The sequence below is a fragment of the Panthera leo genome, chromosome E1 (assembly GCF_018350215.1).
Source record: "Panthera leo isolate Ple1 chromosome E1, P.leo_Ple1_pat1.1, whole genome shotgun sequence".
NCBI lineage: Eukaryota > Metazoa > Chordata > Mammalia > Carnivora > Felidae > Panthera > Panthera leo.
The window spans coordinates 14,525,599-14,552,929 of NC_056692.1; the positions used below are offsets into that span (position 1 = coordinate 14,525,599).

General features: G+C 41.7%; 1 protein-coding gene across 10 annotated transcripts in view; it reads left to right on the forward strand.

Moving 5' to 3' along the window:
• The window catches only part of SMG6 (SMG6 nonsense mediated mRNA decay factor), a 227,439-nt gene that overhangs the window by 73,739 nt on the left and 126,369 nt on the right, over positions 1-27,331 (forward strand). The window contains exon 1 of one of the 10 annotated variants that reach the window (XM_042914583.1): positions 5,626-5,676. The exons of 8 other annotated variants lie outside the window; for them this stretch is intronic. The gene's annotated coding sequence lies outside the window, so the exon portion shown is untranslated. Of the gene's footprint in view, positions 1-5,625; positions 5,677-24,939; positions 25,421-27,331 lie in introns of those variants that run through there. One more of the 10 variants, XM_042914581.1, reaches the window with a different exon arrangement.

Consider the following 27,331-nt stretch of genomic DNA (forward strand, 5'->3'; position numbering starts at 1 on the left):
TGATCTCATGGTTATGAACTTTGCAATTAATCACATTTTGTAAAATTATACATACTATACATACGTTTACTTAAAAAGACTGATGGATGTACCTCAGAACTTAATCATAATTCTCTAGGATGGTGGAATTAATGAGTGTTTTAAATTTTCTTTTGCTTTCTCTGTTTTTTTGTTTGTTTTAGTTTTTTGTCACGATCACATTTTTGTCATAGAAGTGTGTTCTTAGAAATTGTAATGACAAAAATATTTGAAGTTAAATAAAACTAGGTTCTAATTCTGACTGTGTCATTTGCTATATCGTCCAAATTACTTAACCACTTCTCTATCTGTTTCTACACCTAGTATCTTGTGCATAGAAGACGTTTAAGAAGTATTAAACGAATTAAACCTCCTTGCTGTATATAGTATGTTTGCCACTGATTTGCCATTATTTGTCGCCTTCCCTTAAGGGGAGATTATTTTCTCTTTTGAACTTTGAATTTCAAACAAAGCAACTTTGGTTTTGAGGGTTTACCAACTGTATTGTTTCCTTTGACATTGCTGATTCTTCAAACTCTCTTCGTTCATTCCAGAGGAACCAACATCCTGATAGGTGAACTAGAGAATATTCACCTAATTCTAGAAAGTGCAATTATTTTGGCTTCATAAAGTGCATAGATCACTCAACTAGAGTGTATACTCCATGAGGGCAAAAGACTATAAGGTATTTTATCAAATCCCTAACAGTGTTCAAGGCAGATTTCAAAATTAGGCACTTAATCAATAATGGTTGGTTGATTGATTATCAGGGTCTGGAGTTGTGTAAAATGAGTTTCAGCATATAAGAAATTATATTTAAGTTATACGTGTATATCTGAGTTTATATATAACGAGTTTAGGCATATTAAAATTATATTTACATTCTTTTAAACTGCCTTATGCAAAGCTCCATGCTGATAAAGCCATCAGAGAACTCTCTTTGAGATGGTAATGCTCCAGGAGACTGCTTTGAGAAACCAAGATTAGAATCTGTGATATACTTTTCCCCCTTTTTTCTAGCTCCAGACTATGGGAATCTCTCCCTCTGAAGACATTAGGAAGCCAAATTGATAAAGAAATTCATATTAATTAACTAATGCTCTTTAGCCACTCACTGATGCTCCTTTGCAAAGGAGACTGAAGCAGTTCATTCAGCTGCCTGGTACCTGCCTTCCGAGTTTCACCCTTACTTTGAGGCCCTTAAAGGCAAAGAGAGTCCTCTTAGGAAGTGGTGGAAGTGCCTCCACATATGTGTGCTATTTCTTTAAAAGAAAGTCTAACGGAAGTGATGCTGTAGGGAACATCTGCACTTGGGGCTGAGTGGAGAGAGCGAGATGCGCTGCAGCTGGTGTAAGGCCCTGGCAGGCTGAGGCGCTGCTGTCTATTGGGGTTTACTTCTGTCTACATTGAAACATGGCTTGGGAGGGGGTTGGTGGCCTGCTGCCAGCCTCAGTTAGCCTGCCCTTCTCTTTCCTCTTTCCTCCTCACCACCAACCCCCGCCCCCCCAACTCCCCTCCCTCATGCTTTAAAGTCACATTTCCAGGCCAGACGTAGAATTAATCTCTGGGCACTTCACATTGCTGGCAGCTGAAAGCAGGATGTGGGATCTTTTTTTTTTTTCTCTCTTTCTCTCTCTCTGCGTCTTGGCTGACTTTTTTACCTCTCGAAGAATTTGGAAGGCCGTGAGATCCCCCCCCCCTCCTCAAGTACTGTGGAGTTTTTCAGCACGCTGATCACCCTGCTGCGGCTTCACCCTAATAGACTTCATATGTTGATGCAGTTGACATCAGTATCAAACTATTTTACATGTGATCTGGTGTATTTCCTGAGGAAATCTGCAAGATATTTATTAAGAACTAATAAAATAAACCTCTCCATGAGTTTTTAGGTAGTTTTCAATTTTTCATGTCTCTCTCGTTTCCTCTTATCAATGAGTTGCTATTTTCTCTCTACTCTGACCATCACAAAAGGAAACAAAAATAAATGTTTTAAACTGTTCCTGAAGGGACAGAGAGAGAATAGTTCTGCCATGATGTATCAGCCGGGGCTATATTTTTAGTGCAGCATTGTAGAAACTAAAAATATCCTGTTATAGTGGATCCTTTTTATAGGTCTGTGTGTGTGTGTATGTGTGTGTTTATAATGTTGTACGCACAAGTGCCTTTGTGCATCGGCAGCCGCTCTCCCCATTACAGCTGGACTCCATTAGTCCTTGAAAATTAATGTAATCCCAGTTAAGAAAAAAATTAATTACTCTACCAGAGCTGCATTTTATCCAAAGCTAGTGTTAGCTCCTTAGCTGGCAGCTTAGTTTTTGAGAGGCTCCAGGGGCCCGTGGAGTTGTGGCTATGGTATCACAGCATTTGCTGCTGTGTTTTTCCTGTTGAGAGCAAGCATTCCTCAGTTCTTTAGGGTTGGACACGTGGCATGCAGAGAGTAACTGCAGACCCCTCTTCCTCAGTGAAATACCATGTTCCATTCTGGTCATCCCCCACAGCGTTGTCTGCCACAGGTTTAACTCACCTGCCATAGCAGCTTTTCTTATCAGGATTTTGTTAAAAAGAGATTCTTTGGCAGTGGCTGATTCTTTTAGTGTTCTCTGGAGGAGAAATACCGTTTATTAAAGTCCAGGAGATGCATGGGATTTGCCTAGGAGGGTTCTTTGTGGACAATTAAGAATGAAGGTCACGTTTTGTCCTTACTTTTTGTCTGAAGTTGGACTGGTCTGTTTAATGCACACCTCTTATTATAAATGAGTGTGTCAGAGTTGACTGCTGGCTTCTAGTAAGACTTCTCAGCACCAGCCTGGATGAGGGGCTTCCTGGCTCAGCGTGTGAGTAACGTCTCCAGCTTTGTAATCAGTGTTCTGGGATGAGGTGCAGGGCACAGCCCAGAAGTTGCTGCAGTCCGCCTCGTTTCGTGATACAGCTCTTGTGCAATTGCCTGCATTTGTTGTTGTTGTTTTGTTTGTTTTTCCTCTTTGGGGGCCTGGGTTGGGGTGGAAGGGTAGAGTGATGGATAGGTGGGAAGGACGGTTGTTTGTTTCCTTACGGTCAGACTCCCCAGACTCTCTGCTGAGAGCCCGGCCACGGTCCATCTGTGTTGGATTGCAGTTCTCTTTTTGAACTGAGCTGGGGCGTGGGCAGCATAGGCCTGTGTACCTCGTGACAGGCCTTCCCAAATCCCATGATGGCATGGATCCTCACGGTGCTGTTCAGAACAAAAACAGGGTTAGTGCCCTTTTGTTTCTTTTTGGGCATGGGTTCGGAGGCTCGTCTGTGGACCTCATGTTCTCTCCTGCTGGTGACTCCAGGTCCTCTCCTGATCCCCTCCCTATCATCCCCTAGCTGACAACTAGTTGAGCCCTTGGCTTCCTGTACTTGATCCCCAGGCAGTGTAGTTCAGTAAAAGTAGTAATTAGGCCTTTTACAAATTTATTTTATTAGTGAAGAGAGTTGGTAGGTAATGGGCTGTAACTCTAACACAGCCAGTTTGGAGATTAATAAAAAATTTAAAAAGAGCAGTTTTTACCAGAGGCAGCGGGCCTGTTATTTCGAGTCCTCAGCTGAGCCGAAATCAGAGCGGCGTGGGACCCATGGCAGACTGGCTGCTGAGAGATGCAGAGCCACGTTCCTTGTTGTTACAGTCTGTGCAGTGCCCGTCCTTGAGGGTGTTTTACGCTGGCATTGGAAAAAAGGAAACCTTGTTTTCCAAGAACTCTGCTCTCTCTCAGCTTGATAAGCATTTAAAAATAAAAGCTGCACAATTGAAATTGGCAGTGCATCCTCATTCTTTTGTCTCTCTGTTTATTTTTTTCCCTCATCCCTCAACATGTGTGCTACAGCCCATGGTTATTACACCCTCAAGAATGATGGCCTGGAACTCAGCAAACTTGCACCAGGGTCTGCCCGCCCTCCATTCGGCTGTTTGAAGCTGGCTGAGGCACCAGGACCCGGCACTGAGCGGTCTGGTGGATCAGCCTCAACAGCTCCATCTGTGGCACATTTCCCTTTTCCCCTGAAGCTGCTGCCTGGAATTTTTAGCTTCTCCAGAATCCTGATTGTCAGCTCGATCTTTCTTGTTAGTTTTTGCAGTTAACTTAATTGATTTGTTTACCTCTCCATTGGAGGAGCTCCGAAAGAAAGTGCTTTGGCACTAATCAGGAGCAGTCCTGGCTTTTTAAAAAGATCCTTGTGAGCTAAAATCTTACAACACTGACCCGGGGAGAAAAAAAGCTCCTATGGTTTGGGCTAGGGTGACGGTAAGCCCTGGTTTGCCCAGACATAGACCCTGTTTAGGAATTATTTAGCAGCACACCATTTAGATCTCACAAATATCCCAGTTTAGGAGATAAATTTTAGCATCACCCTAGCTTAGATGAATTTAGCAAAAAACAAACAAACAAAATAAGTCACTTGCTACAAACTGTTAAGACTTTGTCTAGAAATGTAATGGATTGTAAGTCAGTGCCAAACCCTGCCCTAAGCATTGCATGCAGATTCCACTGGAGTCATGCACATGTGACCTCAGAAAGAATTGCTATATCTCTGGCTCTGTGAGTGAGGACTGGCCTTCCTTCTGCTTGAGTAGGTCCTGGTAAAGCCAACTTTGAAACACCATGTCACTTGTTTTAGCAGTTCTGGTTATCATTGCCTAGTTGGTTGAGTCAGAACCTGGAGTTCGTTTTTTCGTGGGGTGTGGTTTCAGGTTTGCAGACTTCCTGGTTGATGCCTGTGAGGGGTTGGTGCCTGATGTAACTAAATAGGGTGTTACTTCAGGTTAGTAGTCCTTGTTTTTGCTTGGCTGGTTGGGCTGAACCTGGTATTACCGTTTCCCAAAGAATATTTTTGGTTTGAAAACTGAAGGTCAGCAGTTCGCAAGTGCCGAACTGAAAGCCAACTCTGTGGTTTGTCTTGTGCCACTGGGCCAGCAGCACTGCAGCCCTGATCGATTGATCTGCAACAGTATGAGACCACGAACAGCAACTGCCAGACAAAACTCCATTTCACCCCATTTCCCTGTCCAACCTGTGTCTCTGCCCAGATCCCCTTTCTTTTTCCTTGTATGTCTGTCTCACTCTTGGTTATGTAGTTCACTTTTTTGAGTCTATCTTTTTCCATCTCCCTGTCTCTTTCCATAACAGTTTTTAATAATGTTTTAGTTAGTTCCAGCCTTTTCCCTGAATGGATCCCATTGGAAAATGCATTTGAAAGGAAACAGTTATACACTTCCCTTCCTTTGAAAGTCTGTTGGCACCTTTTCCAGTGCAGTAAACCATACAACATGTATTTTCAGAGTTTCCAAACACAGACATGCTGGCGTTAAATTTATGAAAAAATATTTTATTCAGCTGTATGGTAACTGACTTTTAGAGATGCTGATCAGATTTGAAATTGGTACTGACTTTTGGGACGCTAACAGGTTTATAGATCTCTGCAGGATATATAGCTACACTGGCTCCTGGGGAGTCCATGATGCATTGTGCCATGGCCTTTGATTGCAGGTTGGGCAGGAGGAGCTGGGGCAAGAGATGTAGATGTGGGGTTCCCCCCAGCCACACCCAGAGAAAAACAGAGAAAGTCAGTGAGTCACTGATGAATATTGCATAGCGTTGTTGTGCACAGAAGCAGAAGGTAAATTCCTTCTATTCATAGAAGGTAAGTCTTTTTCTTTTTATTACTCCAGCCACGGACTGGAGGTCAAATAACACCTGTTTGTGTGGTATGTTATTTACTTTAGAATGCTTTGTATTCAAAGCAGTGATGATATTTCTAATGTCTATGAGTGATTATGTCACTCCTCCCTTTTTATACCTTTAGGCCAGTGCCAAAAAAAAAAGTTAGAATCACTCCTCTGTATTTAAACATCTGTGGGTTTGACTGAGGTTTGAATTTGGTCCATAAGGACAGTGGCCCTTCTCAAGGATCCTGGCTGTTTGTTCAGAAGATCGCTGGGAATGCTATTCAAAGAAGCCTTTCAGATAGGGGTTTCTTCCAAATTGCTCAAGCATCTCAACTTTGTATTGGCTCACTATGCTGTTTCAACTTTCCTTTGCTTGTCAGCCTAACAGTGGGCCTGCTGCAGGGTGTTCAGGTAGATTCTGTGCCTGCCGCCATAGGACAGAGGCTGCCAAAGACAACCCGACAAAAAGCTGAGCATCCTTCAGGCTGCATGTCCCACTCAGTTCAGTTAACAAGGGTTTGTTAAGCATCCATTCTGTGTCTCATTCTTCTTAGCTTTTTTGGTGGCATTTGCCTTTGTTGACTGCAGACTTTCCAGAAAGGCTTTCAGTGATCATAACTATATTCTCTGTGTTCTCCTATTCCTCTTCACCTGTTTCTTGGGTCTTCCCTTTCTCATCCAGCATCCTAAATGTCAGCACTGACTAAAGATATCCCCTTGGCTCTCCTCTCTGTAGTCTTTTCCCTATTTGGTGTATTGTAAAATCTCATGGTTGTAACTGTCACCTCTCGGTGGATTGCTCCCGAATCTCTTTTCTGCCAGATCTTTTTCCTGAGCTTTAGCCCACATTTCTACCCTCTGGGACATTATCACCAGGAATCTCAAGCTTATTAAAAAATTATGCATCCTCTGGGGCGCTTGGGTGGCTCAGTCGATTAAGCCTCCGACTTCGGCTCAGGTCATGATCTCACAGTTCACGAGTTCAAGCCCCGCGTTGGGCTCTGTGCTGACAGCTCAGAGCCTGGAGCCTGCTTCGGATTCTGTGACTCCCTCTCTCTCTGCCCCTCCCCCACTCATGCTCTGTCTCTCTCTCTCTCTCTCTCTCTCTCTCAAAAAAAATAAATAAACAAAAATTATGCATCCTGTTTTTCATGTGTTGCAAGTCAGGCTTCCCAGGAAGCAAACTCTTGAGGTGTAGATTTGCATCCCCCGGAAGCTGATTGGGGAATGCTCTCAGGGTCAGTACCTGCAAGGACATGGAAAAAGCAGAATGAGGCACAGGGAGAAGTCGAACTGCACTGCAGCTGTTACAAAGGCGTTCCTATAGGGATCTCTTCAGAATAGTCCCAATTGGACCAAAGGGGCTAGACCTTTATGCCCTTTTATACCCCCTCCATCAACCAGCGAGTGGATAAGAGTTACCCCTGGGAAGGGGGGGCGATTCACATTTCTTTAGCTGTGAGCCGGGGAGAAGGATCATCTGAGATCTGCTGCCAGCACTCTTGGTAGTGGGAGAATGAGTGCTTTAGTCCTGGGCAGTGCACCAAACCATCTCCTGCCCCACCAGAACCGTTCTCCCATGCACGATCCTTCTGTTCTTCCTCCCCATGTCCTCCATATTCTCAGGCTGTCTCGGCCTCACTGTTTCTACTACGTTGAGGTGTAATTCACGCAGAACAATAATGCACAGATTTTAAGTGTTCAGTTTGATGGGTTTTTACAAATGCCAACCCCACTTTTTATTCTTTTTCTCCTTTACCCTGTATGTTAGGAGTGTTTGAAAATAACAAGAACCATCTTGAAATAGCTTAAACAAGAAAGGAAATGTATTGTGAAGAATACATTCAAGTGAAGAACTTGAGGACAAGGATATAGCTAGGCCTGTCGAAGGGTTTGGAACCAGGAAAGCCTTTTTCTTCTCCTCTGCTTCCTTCTGCGTATTTCTTGCTGTTGTACTTCTTCCCCTTCCTGGCATCATTTTTGTGTAATGCATTTTTACAAATAAAGTTATTTCACCCTTTCCAATGGTTCTCTCTTCCATTGTATGTATGTCCTATAATTAATTAATTTTTAAAATGTTTATTCATTTATTTTGAGAGAGAAACAGCACGCACATGAGCAGGGTAGGGGCAGAGAGAGAAGGGGGAGAGAGAATCCCAAGCAGGCTCTGCATTGTCAATGCAGAGCCCAACACGGGGCTCGATCCCATGAACTGTGAGATCATGACCTGAGCCAAAATCAAGAGTCGGACACTTAACTGACTGAGTCACCCAGGTGCCCCTGTCCTGTATTTATTTAAGAAATCCTCTATTCATGGACATCCAAGTTGTTTGCAGGCTTTTCTTGTCCAAACTGTAGTAGTGAATTTCCTCATTCATATCATTTCATGCATTATCTTTACACCTTAAGATATTTTTCACTTTCTTTTTTGATTTATGGTTAGCTACTTGTGTGAATCCTGTTAGACTTCAACTCCTTGGGGGTCCAGTTCATATCTGATTCATCTTTGAAAGCAAAATGCCTAACACAGGGCCTTGCATATAGTAGCCACTTAGTAAAGGCTGACTGTGTGAATAAGGAATTGAACCGATCCAGTACTTAGCGAAGTACCACCCAGAACAGATCATCTCAATGACTAGGCCCTGTGGCAAGTAAGTGTTTGGGAGTTCCTGGAGTCTGTATCCTGCCTCAGTAGGTTGTTGAGCCTAGTGAGGGAGGCTTGATGGATTGTGAATCCTGTTCTAGGACAGCTTTGAGCCATGTGCCCACTGTGTGTTGTAGAGAGACTAGGAGCCCTACCAGGTGGCACAGTACAGGTTTCTTTTTAGGGGTCGAGGGGGGGAAATTTGTGTTTATTTTTTCAGAAAGCCGTATAAGGAGCACCAGAACATATAACTGGCTCCAGGACCCCTTTACTGGAAGCTAATTCAAAGGTAGACTCCGGATGTCCTCTGACTCTGAGAACCAACTGAATTGCATTTCTCTAGACTCCTGACTTGGCCCAAAGGAGGGATAAGTGGAGTGAAGAGAGAAGATGGTGACAATGTGAGAGGGAACAGAGATGGCAGGGGAGGGGCTAATGGTGGCATGGATGGCAGGGAAAGGCTAAAAAGATGCTTATGGAGGACCTGTGTCCTAAAGGTGGACTGGAAAGCTTCTCGTGGAAGGTCAGGGCAGGTCAGGGATCACCTGCACACTCTGAAGACAGATGGAAATAGTTTGGGGATGGGCTCCATGGCTCTGACTGATGCAGTGGTTTCCATACCTCCACATTAGCCCTGGCCTTCTTCAAAACACACCAAGTGTCACCTGGTTGAAGATGAACTCCATTCCCTCCTTCTGCTGGCTGACAGTCTTCAGAAGCTCAGCTGGGCTCTGAAGGAGACTCTCTTGTTTGGATAGTTTGGTTCTTAGCTCCAGAATTTCCCTTTTCATGAAATCTCCCTTTTAGTTCCTGATCTTTAGGACCTGGGGGACTGAGAAGGCAGAATGATATTTGGGACAGAACCAGTGAGGGATTGTGTCTCTCACCTTGTCCCCAGGCAGCACAGGGCTGTGAGCACAGCAAGGCTGAGTTGCAGGGAGAGGGAGGAGGAGTGGTTAACACAAAATGTCTGGAGAGAAGATGGAGAAGGCTGAGAGGGAGAAAGAACTTGAAGAAAGGACTTAGATAATGAGGAGGAAACAGGCGGGGTTTGGAGAATAAGGGTGGGAGAATGCCATTTGGGGCCACAGAGGCAGGTTTGCCGTTTTATTTCTTGGCTCTTGTCATTCCCTATCTTTTGGTGTGCCTCCCCTTTCTAATTTTTTTCCCGGTTTTATTGAGGAATAATTGACATACGTTACTGTATAAGTTTAAAGTGTACAACGTGATGGTCTGATTTACATATATTGCAAAATGATTACCACAGTAGGTTCAGCTAACATAAACATACAATAAGAAAAGAATTAAGGAAAAATAAAATTTATTCTTGTGATGAGAACTCTTAGGATTTATGCTCTTAACAACTTTCCTGTAAGTCATACAGCAATGTTAGTTATTGTCATCAGGTTGTACATAGCTTCCTAGTACTTATTTATCTTACCATAGGAAGTTTGTACCTTTTCACCACCTTCTCCAATCTCCCCACCCACCAAACCCTCACGTGGAGTAACCACAAGTTTGATCTTTTTTTCTATGAGCTTGTTGTGGCATTTTTGTTGTTGTTTCTTTTGTTGTTGTTGTTTTTGCTTTAGATTCTACATATACGTGAAATCGTACAGTATTTGTCTTTCTCTGATGTATTTCACTTAGCATAATTCCTTTCTAGGTCCATCCATGTTGCAAGTGGTAGGATTCCCTATTTCCATTTTCTTATGCTGAATATTATTCCTGTGTGTGTGTGTGTGTGTGTGTACTACTTTATTCATTCATCTATCGATGAACACTTAGGTTGTTTGTATGTCTTGACTGTTGTAAATAATGTTGTTATGAACATGGGGATGCAGGTATCTTTTTGAGTTAGTGTTTTCATTCCCTTTGGATATACGATATTTCCAGAAATGGAATTGCTGGGTCATATGGTAGTTTATTTTTAATTTTTTGAGGATCCTCCATACTGGTTTCCACAGTGCACCAAGGGTTCCCTTTCTTCCACATCCACATCAGCATTTGTTATATCTGGTCTTTTGGATATTGGCCATTCTAACAGGTGTGAGGTGATATCTCATTGTGGTTTTATTTGTATTTCCGTAATGACTAGTGATGTAGAGCAATTTCCATGGACCTATTGGCCTTTCTTATATCTTCTTCAGCGAAATGTCTATTTAGGTCATTTGCCCATTTTTAAATTATTTATTTATTTTTATTCTGATGCCATAAAGATTTTTAATTTAATGAATTAGTTTTTAAATTTATATTAAATTTACATCCGAGTTAGTTAGCATAGAGTAGAATAATTATTTCAGGACTAGATTCCAGTGATTCATCCCATATGTATAACATCCAGTGCTCATCCCAACAAGTGTCTTCCTTAATTTTCTTTACCCATTTAGCCCAAGCCCTACCCACTATACCTATTTTTTAATTGTTTTATTTGATTTTTTGCTGTTGGGTGATATGAGTTTTTAATTTTTATTTTATTTATTTTTGTATGGGTTTTTTATATGTTTTAGATATTAACCCATTATGAGATATATGGTTTATTTTTCATGCCTTAAGTTGTCTTTTCACTTTGTGGATGATTTCTTTTGCTGTGCAGCAGTTTTTTATTTTTTATTTAAAATTTTTTAAAAAAAACTTTAACGTTTATTCATTTTTGAGAGACACAGAGAGACAGAGCATGAGTGGTGGAGGGGTAGAGAGAGAGGGAGGCACAGAATCTGAAGCAGGGTCCAGGCTCCGAGCTGTCAGCACAGACCCGATGCAGGGCTTGAACTCACAAATTGCGAGATCATGACCTGAGCCTAAGTTGGACACTTAATTGACTGAGCCACCCAGTTGCCCCTGTGCGGAAGCTTTAAAATTTGATGTAATCCTTCTTGTTTGTTTTTGCTTCTGTTGCTTGTACTTGAGGTGTCATATCCAAAAAATTACCAAACTCCATGTCAAGGAGCTTTGTACCTGTGTTTTCTTCCAGGAGTTTCATAGTTTCAGGTCTTACATTTAAGTCTTTGACCCATTTTCTTTTCTTTTCTTGTTTCGTTTCATTTCTTCTTTGTTTCTTTCTTTCTTTGTTTCTTTGTTTTTTTCTTTCTTTCTTTCTTTCTTTCTTTCTTTCTTTCTTTCTTTCTTTCTTTCTGGCTTTAATCCATCTGAGGTAATTTTTGTGAGTGGTGTAAGATATGGGTCCAGTTTCATTCCTTTACAGGTGAATATTCAGTTATTTCAGCACCATTATTGAAGAGACTTTTTTCCATTGGGTATTTTTGGCTTTGTCAAATGTTAGTTGACTATATATGCTTGGGTATATTTCTGGGCTCTTGATTCTGTTCCATTGGCCTATTTATCTGTTTTTATGCCAATACCACACTGTTTTGATGACTCTAATTTTATAATACACTTAAAATCAGGAAGTGTGATAATCCTACTTTGTTCTTTTTCCTCTCTGGATTTCTTTGGCAATTTGGGGTCTTTTGTGGTTCCATATAAAATTTTTTTTTCCTACTGTAAAAAATGCCATAAGGATTGCATTGAATCTATAGATGGCTTTTGGTAGTAGTGACTTTTTAACAATATTAATTCTTCCAATACATGAACACAGGATACCTTTTCCATTTTTTGTGTCTTCTTTTATTTTTTTTATCATTTTCTTAAGTTTCCAGTGTAGAGATCTTTCACCTCTTTAGTTAAATTTATTCCTAAGTATTTTATTGTTTTTCATGCTATTATAAATGGGATCAGTTTCTTTATTTTTCAGAAATTTTGTTGTTTGTATATAGAATGCTATTGGGTTTTGTATGTTAACTTTACTGAATTTATTAATTTTATCTAACAGTTTTTTATTGAGTCACTAGGATTTTCTCTATATAAAATCACGTTGTCTACAAATAGAGACACTTTTACTTCTTCTTTCCAATTTTGATACCTTTTATTTCTTTTTCTTACCTAATTGCTCTAGCTAGGATATCCAGCACTATATGAAATAGGAGTGATGAGAGTGGGCACCTGCATCTTGTTCTTGATCTTAGAGGAAGAGCTTTCATCCTTTTATTAGCACTGAGTATGATGTTCGCTGTGGACTTGTCGTGTATGGCCTTTACTATGTTGAGATATGTCCTTCTGTGCCTAATTATTAAGAATTTTTATCATGACTGGATATTGAATTTTGTTGAATGCTTTTTCTACATCTGTTGAAATAATCATATGATTCTTTCATTTTATTAATGTGATGTATGGCATTGCTTGATTTGCATATGTTGAACCATCCTTGCATCCTGAGGATAAATCCCACTTGATCATGGTGAATGATCCGTTTAATGTGCTGCCGAATTCGGTTTGCTAGTATTTTATTGAGAGTTTTTGCATCTATATTCATTAGGGATATTGGCCTATAGTTTTATTTTCAGTAGTCTTCTTTTCTGGTTTTGCTATCAGGATGATACTGGCCTCATAAAATGAGTTTGGAAGTATTCCCTCCTCTTTGGTTTTTTGGAACAGCTTGAAGAAGGATTGGTGTTAATTCTCCTTCAAATGTTTGGTAAAATTCACAAGTGAAGTGATGTAGTCCTGGGCTTTTCTTTGCTGGGAGATTTTTGATTACTGATTCAGTCTCCTTGCTAGTAATTGGTCTAGTCAGCTTTTCTGTTTCTTCCTGATTCAGTCTTGGTAAGTTGTAGGTTTCTAAGAATTTTTCCATTTCTTCTAAGTTGTACAATTTGTTGGTGGATAGCCTCTCACAGTCCTTTGAATTTCTGTGTTATCATTGTAATGTCTCTTTTTCATTTATAATTTTATTGATTTAGATCCTTTCTCTTTTTTCTTTGATTAGTTTAGCTAAGAAGAGTGTGCCAGTTTTATCTTTTCAAAGAGACAACTCTACAGTGCCCCTTCCCCATTTAGCCCATCCCCCCTCCCACAACCCCTCCAGTAACCCTCTGTTTGTTCTCCATATTTAAGAGTCTCTTCTGTTTTGTCCCCCTCCCTGTTTTTATATTATTTTTGCTTCCCTTCCCTTATGTTCATCTGTCCTGTGTCTTAAAGTCCTCATGAGTGAAGTCATATGATATTTGTCTTTCTCTGACTGACTAATTTCGCTTAGCATAATACCCTCTAGTTCCATCCACATAGTTGCAAATGACAAGATTTCATTCTTTTTAATTGCCGAGTAATACTCCAATGTATATACGTACCACATCTTCTTTATCCATTCATCCATTGAGGGACATTTGGACTCTATCCATACTTTGGCTATTGTTGATAGTGCTGCTGTAAACATTGGGATGCATGTGTCCCTTCGAAACAGCCTTTTAGTAAGTCCTTCTTAAGAAATAAGACAATGCCGTGTAATACATGTTAGGTCTTTTGAACTAGGCAGAAGCAGGTCAATTCTGTCCTCCAAGTGTGGGAAATCTCACCAAGAAAATGAATGAATTGGTGTTTAAAAACTGTCTATTTGGTAGGGAGTGCTAATCCCAAAATTATATAGCTTTGTTCTCTGTACCAATGTTCAAATATTAAGTTTAGCTTTTAAATCTCTTTGCTTCAGAGCATGCTGTTGAACTTTCTGTTTTGAAAATATCCCCAAAATGTACATGAATCTAATTTTACAGATTTGACAATTTCCCTTTTATATCTGTTTGTATATATATATAATTATATATATTTATATTATAAATTAAATTGTTTATATTACTATTTTTATTATATGTACATTTATTTTTAATAGCACATATATTTTAATATGTCACTTGGTCCTTTAAAACAAGAATCTTTTATAGCATATGTCACTTTCTCATTCGTAGGGATTTTCTTTTAAGATTTTAGAATACTTCAGTCTTCAGTCATCATATAGCATATGCACTTGGGTTTCTCTGATTGTCACAGACTTAATGTTGGGCAAACAAATGCATTGGGCATCCTGGGTCTCTGTGCTTCAAGAAATTCTACACAGATTCTTTTGAAATAAGAATCATCATCTCATAACTGAATTGTTATTTCAACTTAGTTTTAAAGATTTTCTTAAAGCACTATATACCTATCAGTATGTAAAATATTCCTATATCTATGTTTTTGGAAAAACATTCTTAGATTGTTATACTTACATATCTTGTCTCCCCATACAGATAACTTCATGATAATTTTTCTTGGGTATCTTTTAACAGTATGCAGTATAAGGCCATAGGCTGTAAAGACCTTTTAAGATTACTCTTCATTTTTTTCACACAGTATCCCTTGCAGAGAGTCCAGTTAAAAAAATGATTTTAGGACTCAGTGCTGAGAAAAGATTTGTTTTTCCCAAGGAACTGATACATATATTCCTTTCCAATAATGACAGCTGTATAATTGTTGGTGTTTCCCTTTTTGCTTTGGCTGCCAGAAAAATCAGAGGCAAATTTAAAGTTCATTCGTGGCACATGATTGACATATTAGTATTTTTATTTTTCTAGGTCCTAATTTTCTACATCTACTTTAATGTTATTTAATTGTAGGTGATTTTGCCCTAAGCTGTCACAAGTCTTTTGTGGAATGAGGTATAAAACAATAATTATAAACAAAACAATTTAAATTTAGTTTAAAATAATGTTTATAGGTTTTAGTTTGTATTGTTGGCAAATTAGTCAGCCAACTGATTACAAATCTGGAAGGGCTGTTACTAAAGGAGATGTCCTTTGTAGAGCCTCTACGTCAGATGTCTAGCTGATGCCTCATTGGATTTCCAGTCACCTTCATTGAGTCCTACCTTTCCTTGGCATAATTGCTTTATTTAGCTGTTATTCTGCTGATCTCCTTTCTACTTTAAAACTACATGATCCACAGTGGATGGGGCTGGATGAAGTCATTGCTTACTCAATCTAGTTTGGGCATTGATCTTGGATTATAAAGCTTTGAGGAACTTTTTTAAAAGAGTGAGTTGCTGGAGCAGAGCAGGATGTGAATGTGCTGATTTGGATATTCACAAGGAATCCACACAAGAATTATGTCTTATCACTGGCCTCTTTTTTAGTACTGACTCTTCAAGATTTGTTTGATGGCTCTAATCTTTGCATTCTGGAAGCTTCTCAGGAGTCCAAGAGATCCTTCCTGTCCTGGGTACCTCTGTGCCCTCCCTATCTCAGAATTTTCTTATTTTAGCATTGTTTGCAAACTGTCATACTATTTTAAAAATGCTTCAGGGGGTTGCCAGGGTGGCTCAGTCGGTTAAGCATCTGACTTCGGCTCAGGTCATGATCTCATGGTTCACGAGTTCGAGCCCCAAGTCAGGCTCTCTGCTGGTCAGCACAGAGCTCGCTTCATATCCTCTGTCCCCCTCTTTCTCTGCCCTTCCCCTGCTTGCATGTGAATGCTCTCTCTCTCTCAAGATAAATAAATAAACTTAAAAAAAAAAAGCAGAGTGTCCTTTAAAAAAACGCTTTAGGAAGGCATAAAATGAAAAGAAATTGAGTTAATCTGTTAAAAGAGAAGCTGAGCACTTCTCTCTGCCCTCTGCCTGCCATATCAGAGGAGCTTTCTCTGGATCAGGTTGTCTGCAGACATTATCTCTCATTAACTTTAGTCTCACAGTGCTCCTGAAGCTTCATACCAACAGAGACAGGGTTCAAGCTGTTTGTCTAAATCAGCTGCCAGACCTGCATACTCTGTCAGAAGGGATGTAGCTGTGTTAATGCCTTCTCACTGTTGCAGCAAAAGTTTCCTTCTAGGTTGGCTAATGGGTATGACTTTGAGCAAGCCTCCTTCACTTCTCTTCTCCTCCACAACCCTAAATAATTTCTGACACAAGTCACCCTAGTTCTCCTGGTAAGATTCCATAGGGACACTTACCTGGCTGATGTAATTAAGAAGCTGCTACTCTTTTTTTTTTTTTTTTTTACTCCTCCTTTGCTCTCCCCAAATGTTGTGAGAGAAGCAAGGCTTGCAAAACCTCTAGTAAGCAGTGTAGAAACAGAAACTCTGCCCCTCAAGATTTACTTGTAATTCTTCCAGATGAGATGTTGGAATGGCAGGCCCACTTATGCTGGGCCCCATCCCTGAGGGACTTGGCTGGTGCCAGCATGCCATTCTGCTTGCAGCAGTCTTCTTGCCCAGGATGGAACATGTATTTGAATAACCCTGGAATCAGGCAGGAAATTCTGAGTGACAAAAATATCAATCCAGAGACATAGCTAAATTGGAAATGGCCAGAGTGTGTTTTCACTGGTTGCCCATTCACTGTTTTCCCTTCTTCTCTCTCTCTCTCTCTCTCTCTCTCCCTCTCTCTCTCTCTCTCTCCCTCTCCCCCCCTCCCTCCTTCCCTGCCCTTCCTTCCCATCCTTCCATCCATCCATCCATGGGTATAATCTGGAAAAAGCTAAGCACTCATTTAGGAGTTGTTTTCATTTTTCCTTGTAGAGAGTAGAAATGGTTTGCTGTCTGTCTTGCCAAGATGTTTTGATAGAGCCCCCAGGACATTTCCTGGCCCTAGAGCTCCATATAAAGGAGGAGGATAAGCCAAGCTGTCTTCTGGAGAAGGCCCAGCACTTCTGGAGATCATTTTCTCACCTTCAGAAGGTAGCAGTTGTATTGTAATGGCATAAAGAGCTTTGGAATCATCCAGATCAAAGATCTGAACTCGCTTCTCAGCCATTTACCAGCTGTTTGACCTTGATGAAGAAAATTAACTTATCCTCTCTGAGGCTTAGTTTCCTTGTCTGTAATCTGTGAATATTGGTGCTAGTTTGCAAGGTTTTTCTGAGCGTCAAATTATGTATTAGGCACTCAGTAGATGTCCAGCTTTATCAAATCAGCCTCTAAGTTATGAATTCCTAGTCTTAAAATGATGAGTCAGACTAATGGCCTTTTAATGTGATTCCCCTGTTTTTTAAAAAAAGTCTTTTTAACAGTTTTATTGAGACCCAATTGATGTATTTTAGACTATACATATAGTAGAGTGTACAATTTGATGGATTTTGACATATGTATGCATTTGTGAAACCATCACCATAATCAAGATGGGGAACATATCCTTCACTCACGGAAGTTTCCTTGTGCCCCTTTTCTAATCCATTCTTCTCTAACCTTTCCTCCCAGTCCCCAGGCAACCACTGATCTGCTTTCTGTCACTGTAGATTAGTTTGCATTTTCTAGAATTTGACAGTATTTTCTCTTTCTCTGTCTCTCTGTCTTTTGGCTTGTCTTTTTTTTACTCCACATTGATCATTTTGACATTTATCCATGTTGCTGAACGATTCAGTAGTTTGTTCCTTTTTGTTGCTAGTAGTCTCCCATTGTATGGATATACCACAGTTTGTTTTTTCCAGTTTTTAGCTGTTGTGAATAAAACTGCTGTGGACATTCAAGTGTAAATCTTTGTGTGGACATATGCTTTCATTACCTTAAATAAATTCCTAGGAGTGGTATAGCTAGGTCATTTTGTACATGAGTACGAAACCTTTAAAAATGCTTTTTTTTTTTGAGAGTGAAAGAAAGAGAGAAGTTGAGAGAGAGAATCCCAAGCAGGCTCCACTGTGGACTACGAGATCATAACCTGAGCGAAAATCAAGAGTTGGACGCTTAACCAACTAAGCCATCCAGGCGCCCCTGTTTAAAAAAATTTTTTTTAATTTTTTTTAACATTTATTTATTATTGAGAGACAGAGAGACACAGAGCATGAGCAGGGGAGGGATAGAGAGAGGGGAGACACAGAATCTGAAGTAGGCTCCAGGTTCTGGGCCATCAGCACAGAGCCCCACGTGGGACTCGAACTCACGAACTGTGAGATCATGACCTGAGCCGAAGTCGGTCGCCTAACCAACTGAGCCACCCAGGCGGCCCTAAAATTTTTTTTTTTTTTTAATGTTCGTTTATTTTTGAGAGACAGAGTGCAAGGGGTGGGGTGGGCAGTGAGAGAGGAAGACAGATTCCAAAGCAGGCTCCAGGCTATGAGCTGTCAGCACAGAGCCCAACGCAGGGCTCTGACCCACAGACTATGAGATCATGACCTGAGCTGAAGTCAGAGATTTAACCAACTGAGCCAGGGTGCCCCCAGACGCCCCTGTTTTAACTTTTTAAGAAACTCCCCAGCTGTTTGCCAAAGCGGTTATAATCATTTTATATTCCCAAAGCAGTGCATGAGAGTTCCAGTTTCTCCATGGCCTCACCAACACTTGTTTATTTTCTTTTTGTTGCAGTATCCTGGTGGGTATAGAGTATTTGTGGTTTTGATTTCCATAAAGATAATAACTTTGAGCATTTTATCATAAGAAGATGTTGAGCATGCACTTATTTGCCATCCATAGATCTTTGTTCTTTTTTTTTTTTTGTTTACTATTAAGTTGAAAGAGTCCTTTATATTTTCTAGATATGAGTCCTTTTGTCAGGTATGTGTTTTGCAAATATTTTCTCCCAGTGAGAAAATTCTGTCTGTGGCTTCTGTCTTCATTTTTGTCTTTTGAAGACAAGTGTGTGTGTGTTTTGATGAAGTTTTTTTTTAAGGTTTGGTCTACAGATTGATTCACAAAGACAGTTTATCATGGTATTGAAGCTGATAACTGCCAATTAAAAGTAAACTTCCGTCTGTTTGATGGTCCAGAGCATTGCACACTGAAAATGCACAAGCAGCTTCATTTATGAAGAAAACAGTGCCAAGCAACACGTTTTAAGTAACTTTTCCCTCCTACTGTCCTTCTTTGAAGATTGCACATACCACTGATTGAGATTTATACCTTTCCTTATTTTTTGAGCAGCAAGAACATGTTTAAACAGCTCATTTAGCTTCTGCAATTTGTTCTTCTTGTCATCTTTCTTCGCTTTCTCATCACCTTCACTTTGTGCTGCTTGACAAGGATTTTACTGATCCGATGAGTCATAGCCTTGAAAATGAAGTTCTCTTGCTTTACTCCTTATTCCTTAGACAGAAGTTCTGTCTTCAGTGAACTTTCCCTTCTTTTTTCTTATTTTCTTTTTGGTTGCCCCTGGCAATTTCTTGCTCCGTCCAGATAAGAAGCCACAGTAGCCTCCAGTAGCTCAGGCCAGGCAGCACAAGATGAGAACGAGGGACTGCAGCATCTGCACAGAGTAATCAGCTATTTGGGAAAATGTCCCCAAAATGGCTAAGCAGCCATGTTCTCTGTAAAAGAGAAATGTTTCTGGAATCCTAGGTTAGATCTTGGGGTTTTGTTTACTTGTTTTACAGTGCATAGTTTGAAATAAGTATAGACTTACAGGAAATTGTAAAAAAAAAAAAAATGTGCAGAGAGGTCCTGTGCACCCTTCATCCCTCCTTCCCTAATGTTAGCATCTTGTAGAACTGTAGTGCAATGTTAATGCCATGAAATTGACATTGGTACAATCCACAGACTCAGATTTCACCAGTTCTACATTTATACAATTACACATTCACCAGCTATACATTTGTGATTGTGTGTATGTATAGTTCTGTGCAATTTTATCATACAAGTAGCTTCATGTACCTGCTATACAATCAAGGCGCAGAACTGTTCCATCACTGCAGAGCTCCCTCAGGCTACTTCTTTAGAAACACTTCTGTCCCCTTCCATCCCCAGATTTTAACCCCTGTTTTCCCATCTCTATAATTACATTATTCCAAGAATATTCTATAAATAGGATCATACCGTATGTAACCTTTTGAAATTGGCTTTTTTCACTCCACATAATTCCCTGATGGTCTAAGTTATTGTGTGCATCACTTTTCTTTTTATGGCTGAGTAGTATTCTGTGCTATGGATGTTCCACAGCCTGTTTAACTGTTCATCCATTGAAGGACATTTGGGCTGTTTCCAGATTTAGGCTGTTATGAATAAAGCTGCTCTGGACATTTGTGTACAGATTTTTGTGCAAACATAAGTTTTCATTTCTCTGTGATAAATGCCCAAGATAATTGCTGGATCATATCATAAGTACATTTTTAGTTTCAGAAGAAACTGCCAAACTATTTTCCAGAATGGCTGTACCATTTTTACATTCCAGTCAGCTAGGAATGTGTGATCCCAATTCCTCCACATCCTCACCAGCTTTTTGGTGTTGTTACTATTTTTTTATTTTAGCCATTCTGATCGATGTTTAGTGATGTCTCATTGTAGTTTTATGTTTCATTTTCCTAATGGCTAATGATATTGAATATCTTTTCATGTGCTTATATTTCATCTGTATCCCCTTTTTTGGTGAAATGTCTGCTCATGTGTTTTGTCCATTTTCTAATTAGATTGTTTGTTTTCTTACTGTTGAGTTTTGAGAGTTCTTTATATAATCTAGATACCAGCCCTTTGTATGATACATAGTTTGCAAATATATTTTCTCAGTCTGTAACCAGCCTTTTCATCCTCTTACAGTTTTTTTGCAGAACAAAAGTGTTTAATTTTTATGAGGTTCAGTATATCAATTTTCTTTTTATAGATTGTGCTTTTGGCATTAGGTCCAAGAATTCTTCACTTAGTCCTAGGTCCTGAAGATTTTCTTCAATTTTTTCTACAAGTTTTATGGTCTTATGTTTAAGTCTAAGTCTTTGATCCATTTTCAGTTATTTTTTTGTATTAGGTGTGGGACTTAGGTCAGGGTTCAGTTTTGGGCCTGTGGATGTCTAATTGGTCTAGCGCCATTTGTTGCAAAGGCTAACCTTCTTTGACTTTACATTGGCAAGATGATTCCTCCCATTTTGTTCTTTAGCTGTCCTAAGTCCTTTGCTTTTCCATATAAATTTTAGAATAAGGTTGTCTTTGTCTATAAGAAACTTTGCTGAGATTTTTTTTAAATTTTTTTTAACGTTTTTATTAATTTTTGAGACATAGAGAGACAGAGCATGAGTGGAGGAGGGGCAGAGAGAGAGGGAGACACAGAATCGGAAGCAGGCTCCAAGCTCTGAGCCATCAGCCCAGAGCCCGACGCGGGGCTCAAACTCACGGACCACGAGATCGTGACCTGAGCTGAAGTTGGACGCTTAACTGACTGAGCCACCCAGGCGCCCCAAAACTTTGCTGAGATTTTGATTGTAGTTGCATTAAATCTGTAGATCTGTGTGGGGAGATTTGACATCTCTGCAATGTTGAGTCTTCCAATTTATGAACGTGGTAAATCTCTCCAGTTATTTAGATCTTCTGTGATTCTTTCATTTTTTTTGTAATTTTCAGCAAAAGAGATCCTGTATATATTTTGTTAAATTTAATATTTAAAATATCTAATATTTTATATTTAAGTATTTTGTGTCCTCTGGTGTTATTATAAGTGAGATAGTGTATTTTATTTTATTCCACATAGTTGTTATCTCAGAGCTTTTTGTGCAGAACTTACGGAGTACTCTGAGGTTTTCATATTCATAGAAAGGGGAGAGGAAGAGTTGAAACTCGTAGCTTGAATCACAGGCATTGTGAAAACCAGGTATGGAAACAGTGTGAGTACAAAAGCAGACAGACTCCAATTTAAGTCCCACTTCTGACACTACTGGCTTTTTGTGACTTTGGGCAAGTCATTTAACTTCTCTGACTCTGTTTCTTCAATTGTCAGAGGGAAAATAATACCTCCTGTGCAAATCTTTTGTAAAGCTTTGAGATTGTGTGTGTGTGTGTGTGTGTGTGTGTGTGTGTGTGTGCGCGCGCGCGCGCGCACCGGTCTCAATATAACTTTGTTCAGGCTACAGTGGAATCATGTAGTTTATGGTTAGGATTCACAAATGAGAGGCAAAGTGTACCTACTGTTGTGAACAGTCTTAAACCCTTCATGGTGCTAATTTTCAAGGATGTGAAGTCTTGACATAGCTCTTGTCCTCAAGGGGCTTATAATTTTGTTGAGGAAGCATGCTGTGTGTATAAAAATTCCAGGACAGGGTATCACTTGTGAGTTCAAAATGTATGGGGCAGACAGTGGGTGCATCAGAAAACTTTGTCTTCCTGGGTTTTGTTTGCTCTTTTGTACCCTGTTCAGTGAGGTAGCTTTGGGATGTTGTTGATGAGAGAGTGTGGGGGTGGGAGGGGGTGTGTACAGATTTAGGGGAAGGGATTCATGTGGGAATATGTAATTAATTTTTATACTTTCCCCAGTAAACCATCGACCCTTTTTATGATGTCATGAGGGATTCCTTAATTTTGCAGCTGCTTCCTGATTACGTCAGAGAGGAGCCTCTCACCCCACAGCCTGGAGCTGCACTCATACAAGAATTGGAAACAAATGAAGTGCTGAATATCTAATGGCTTCCACAGGGAGAGCCAGTTCAGACTTCCCAGGCCTCCTTTTGCAAGGTCTTCCTCAAGTATTTCTGACCCCCTGAAGTGTCTTTGTTCTGGAAAGACAGAACTGGCTGAGAGCCAAGTGGGCAGGAGCTTGGGGACTCCTTGATGCAGACCTCAGTCCCTCCAGGTGTTCTGCAATCCCGAACTGCTGCCCCTTTCCTGGGTCTCCTTTGGTAGGTGTTACTCTTTTTGAGGCCCCAGGATCCTCTGGAATCTGCCGAGATTATTAGTGAGAGAGAGTCCTTGGCCTGTTCAGTGAATCCCTTCCCTCCCACACATCATCTCCACCTTCTTTTGATTTTCTTTCTGCAGCATTCCTCATATCCGTGCACTCCTGTCCATTCCCTCTTCTAGCTCCTATAAGAAAGATGTTACGTTTACTTGGCATTAAAAAGTTTACGTAGTGCACTACATAGAATTTCTCTCAGTTCAAACAAGTTCATGCTCTGTTGGCTTCCCAGCCAGTCTCCCTTCCTGTTCTATTTTTCCAGCTACCCGAATCTGTCCTAAATGTTTTAACTAGATTATCCTTCATGAAACACTCACCCGTGCTTCATTCAGAAACCATGAGCGAGTGCTAGGGGTGCCTGGGTGGCTCAGTTGGTTAAGCGACCGACTTCGGCTCAGGTCATGATCTCTCAGTTTGTGAGTTCGAGTCCTGCGTCGGGCTCTGTGCTGACAGCTCAGAGCCTGGAGCCTGCTTCAGATTCTGTGTGTCTCTCTCTCTCTGCCCCTCCCATGCTCACACTCTGTGTCTCTCTGTCCCTTAATAATAAATAAACGTTAAAAAAATTAAAAAGAATGAAAGAAACCTTGAGCTCTTCTCACTGCCTGCCAAATCAGGTCTGTGTTCCTTGCTGTGGCATCTCAGACCCTCTGCTTTGTGGTCCCTGTCACAAAGTGTGGCCCCCTAGTGCATTGCTTTGCTTGCCTTGTGGGAGTCTGCCTGATGTGCCCCTATCTGCACGCCTCCTTCGCAACACTCCCATCTCTCCTTCATCCCCCAATTCCATCTTTGTTCATTTTTTGCAGCCTTGCTCAGAAGTGCTCTCTTCCATGAAACCTTTTCTGATATATTCTAGCTGGAAGTGATTTTCTCTCCCTCTGGTCAAAGAAAGCATCTTACTTCCATCTTCCTTGAATTATAGTTATTTGGGTCTGTGTATTCTTCCTGTCTTCCTCGTTAGATTATCATCTTCTTACGGATGGATCCTATTTTCCTTTGTATCTTCCACCGCTGGGATGAATAAATAACTTTGGAACCAGTGGGAGAGGTCACTTTGTTAAGAGGTTTGGATTTCCTTTGCCCTCATAAGTACCCACTAAAAGAAGTTTTACAATCCTAGAAAATCCAAAAAGAGTAGTGGGCATGACAGGAGGGGCTCTTGGGGAGGAAACACTGGCTTCCACGTTCCTCTGTCTTTTCGCAGCTCTACCCTGTTTGGGGATATGTCATTCATGACCGGCCTTCAGTCAGCCTAACTGTTCTGCCATTATGCTTGAATAATTTGCTTGGGTGTATTAGTGCCTGACTTTTCTGATTCATTCATTTTATTTCTCAGGGAATGAAGTGATACCCTGATGGCATGGACATCTCTGCTTTTGCTCTGAGATTTTATCTGGTTTCTCTACAATGGCTGCCTCTTCCACACACACCCCTCCAACCCCCCCCCCCCCGTCAGCAACTGCCACAGGGAACTCTGTAGCCCAAACAGCAGCAGTCGCAAGATGCTCTCACTGCCCACTTCCTGTACACTAGGAGGTTTTGGTGGGCTGCTCAGGAACTGTGCCAGCCCTGTGTCTGACTGGTGACTGACTCATGAGAAAAGCAGCCTTATGTCTGAAAGATAAGAGCCAGCAAATCGCCTCCAGGTGGTGTTAGTTTGGAGGTGACTGACCATTCATTTCCTGTCTTTGGGAGGAGCCGGTGGGGAGCGAGTCCGTGAATAAGTGGTCTTGCCTGCATTTTTCTCCAGCTATTAGTGAAGCAGCCTAGCAAATAGTTGGTTCTCCCTCCCTAAACGGCTAGTGGACCCCAGTGCCTGCTGAATCCGTCCGTTGCTCTCAGGGTACCAGAGCTCTGTGTCATCCGTCCTGTGCCTCCCCGTCAGCGCTCTTCTCATCGTCTTGCCAGGAAGCTGGCTGTGCGCATCAGGGAAACTCTGCTTGTCTCAGTGCTGCCGGATTTTTCTGTGACCAGCCAAACCTCATCCCTCCCGGTACTAGTTTCCTCCAGATCTCTCCCTGACCTAGGAGTTGATCAGAAGTGATGGTTCTGAACCACTGTCCCTTGGCTGGGCGTAGAGGGTCCCGGCAGGTGGGCCTGCCTCTCCCCCACTCCCCTCCCCTCTCCCCCTCCTCCTGCCTCATTCCCATTTCCTGCAGGAGGATGCTTTGCCATCCTGGAGCCGTCAAGCACAGCTTTGCTTTGGCAGCACCGTCGCGCACACACTGGTGGGAGAGGGGACGTGTTTATCACTTTTCCTGGAGATTATCTGTTTAAGCACTTCTCTGACAGTTACAATAACAAGGGCAGTGTGTTGTGTTTCCCAGCAGAAGGACACTTGCTGTTGAAAGATGTATAGCACTAATTAGAAATACATAACATCCGGCCACATGGCAGCCTTCTCCCGGCCGCTCCATTTCCTGATTTCATACAACTTTGACGACAGTTGGTTTATGTTTTCCATGAATATGTTCTGAGAAAAATGAGAAAGTCTCCCTGTTACACAGGAGTGAGAAGACTGTTTCTGCCTGAGCAGGTATTTGGGCACAGGAATAGTGGGAGCTGTGGTCACCTGCCCGTCCAAGAGCATGTGGGAAGAAGGGGCAGAATCAAGTTCAGACCTCAGGTGACTTTCTTGGTAAGAAACATTTCTGTCTGACTTGCGCGTAGCCAAAACCATCCCCCTAAACCCTTGAGCAAGCCTGCTTTTGGAAAGAAGGGGAAAGGCTGTTTCACAGTGTTAATGAGTTCCTCAGCTCATGTCAGCCTCCTGCTACCTGACACCGAGCCAGAGGAACCCAGGCAAATACCAAGGCAAACAATGCTCTTTCCTTCCCCACCCCACATCATTTGTCGGTCTGGCCCAGCCCAACTCTGGGGATATGTGTGGGTATCTGTCAAGCCTCGGGCCAGTTCCCTAGCTCTAGCCCCAGATTGGTGGGCTCTGGGAATCTGGCTGCTGTTTTCCCTACTCAGTTGTATGAGAATCAGTACTTCTCAAGGAGTGGCATCTTAGGGCTTCTAGCCTGCAAAAGCCTAAGTAAAGCAAAGAGTATCTCCGAAGATGCCATAACACTCAATGTATTTCTCACTGGAGGCACTGGGTCTGCATTGCCATGGTTACTTAGGTAAATAGCAATTTTTTTCCCCACCCAACTGAAAGATCCTAAGGTTGCAGGGACTGTGTTTTATTTGTGGCTGTGTTCTCCACAATACACAGCACAGGGTAAAGCTCACCATAGATGCTCAGTGTGTGCTTGTGGTACCATGGAGCCGTGGAGGAGGACAGGCCTTCCAAAAAGTGCTCTCTGTGACGTGGCCAGAAGACTGACTGAGACCTAGGCATTCTGACCCCCATAGAGCTGTGATATCAACACCTGCCTGATCAGAGCAGAACAGCTTCCTGGTTTGTAACTCCCAGACCACTGCAGGAAGTACTGACAGGCCCTTTATGGAGAGGCGGGAAGAGGTAAAGGCTTAAGGTGCCATAACCATGGTTAAGAACAGAGCATTCATGGAGCTGCCTTTTCAGCTGCTGCTCTGAGAGGTAGTTGAGCCCTTCTGCACTCACAGCAAAGACGCTCCTGTTGTTGCTACCCTGCATGGTCCCCAGACCTTATTGCAGGAGGCTTAAAAAGGGAGCCAACCTGGACTCCCCAGAGGCCACAAATGTCATTGTTTTTAAGCAGTTTGTTCTCCCCCTTTGAGCCCTAGTCCAAACTTTTGCTCGAGAAATAGCCTAGCCTGAGATTGCCATTTGTCATAAAAATAGGAATGGGCTTGGTGAAAGTAATCTCCCTTTGCCCATCTTAACCTTATCCGGGCTAATGAGAGTATCTTATTGTAGTCTTGGGCTTCTCAAAATGCCAGTCTCTTTGAGCTAAGACACCCCCTTTCATGCCTTTTAAGGACCTTCTGTGTGCAGGTAACTTCTGCCTAAGATGCCCAGTTGATAAGGGGACACTAATGTCAGCTACCAAGATGTGGCCTCCCCTTCTCCTGTTCTAGCTTCCTCTGTTCTGTACTTACTGCCCCAGTCTGGGCCGGCCTCATTGCTAATTAGAGGCAGGCTGCTGGCAGTGCCTGGCAAGCGCTTAGGCTCAGCTGGGGCCGTACAGACAGTGCTGCTGCCCCTGGTTAGGGGTGGAGGGGAGAAGTTGGCAAGGTTTTTTTAGGATGGCTTGCACATCTTCCCCTTCCCTGATTTCTACACTCTCTCCCCTTGGTTGTTGGATGCTTGCATCTTGGTCTCTCTAGCAGAGGTTTGGGGTCTTACCAGAAGAAGAATCAGAGTGGTGACCTATTCTAATCGCGTGGACTCTTACCACTTCCTTACTGCCTGCCGCAGTTGGGTTGGAAAGTTAGAGGGTGACATTTGGGACCAGTGGGCATCTGGAGGGATGGCAGGAAAGCCACAATAGATGAATACTTTGCTACACTGATGCTATTCATATGTTGGGATCTTCTGAGCAGCAGCCTGTTCCTTCTCACTCCCAGGGTTCTCTAAAGTGGTTTGGGGCTGGCTTTGTATACTCCAATCATGTTTGCT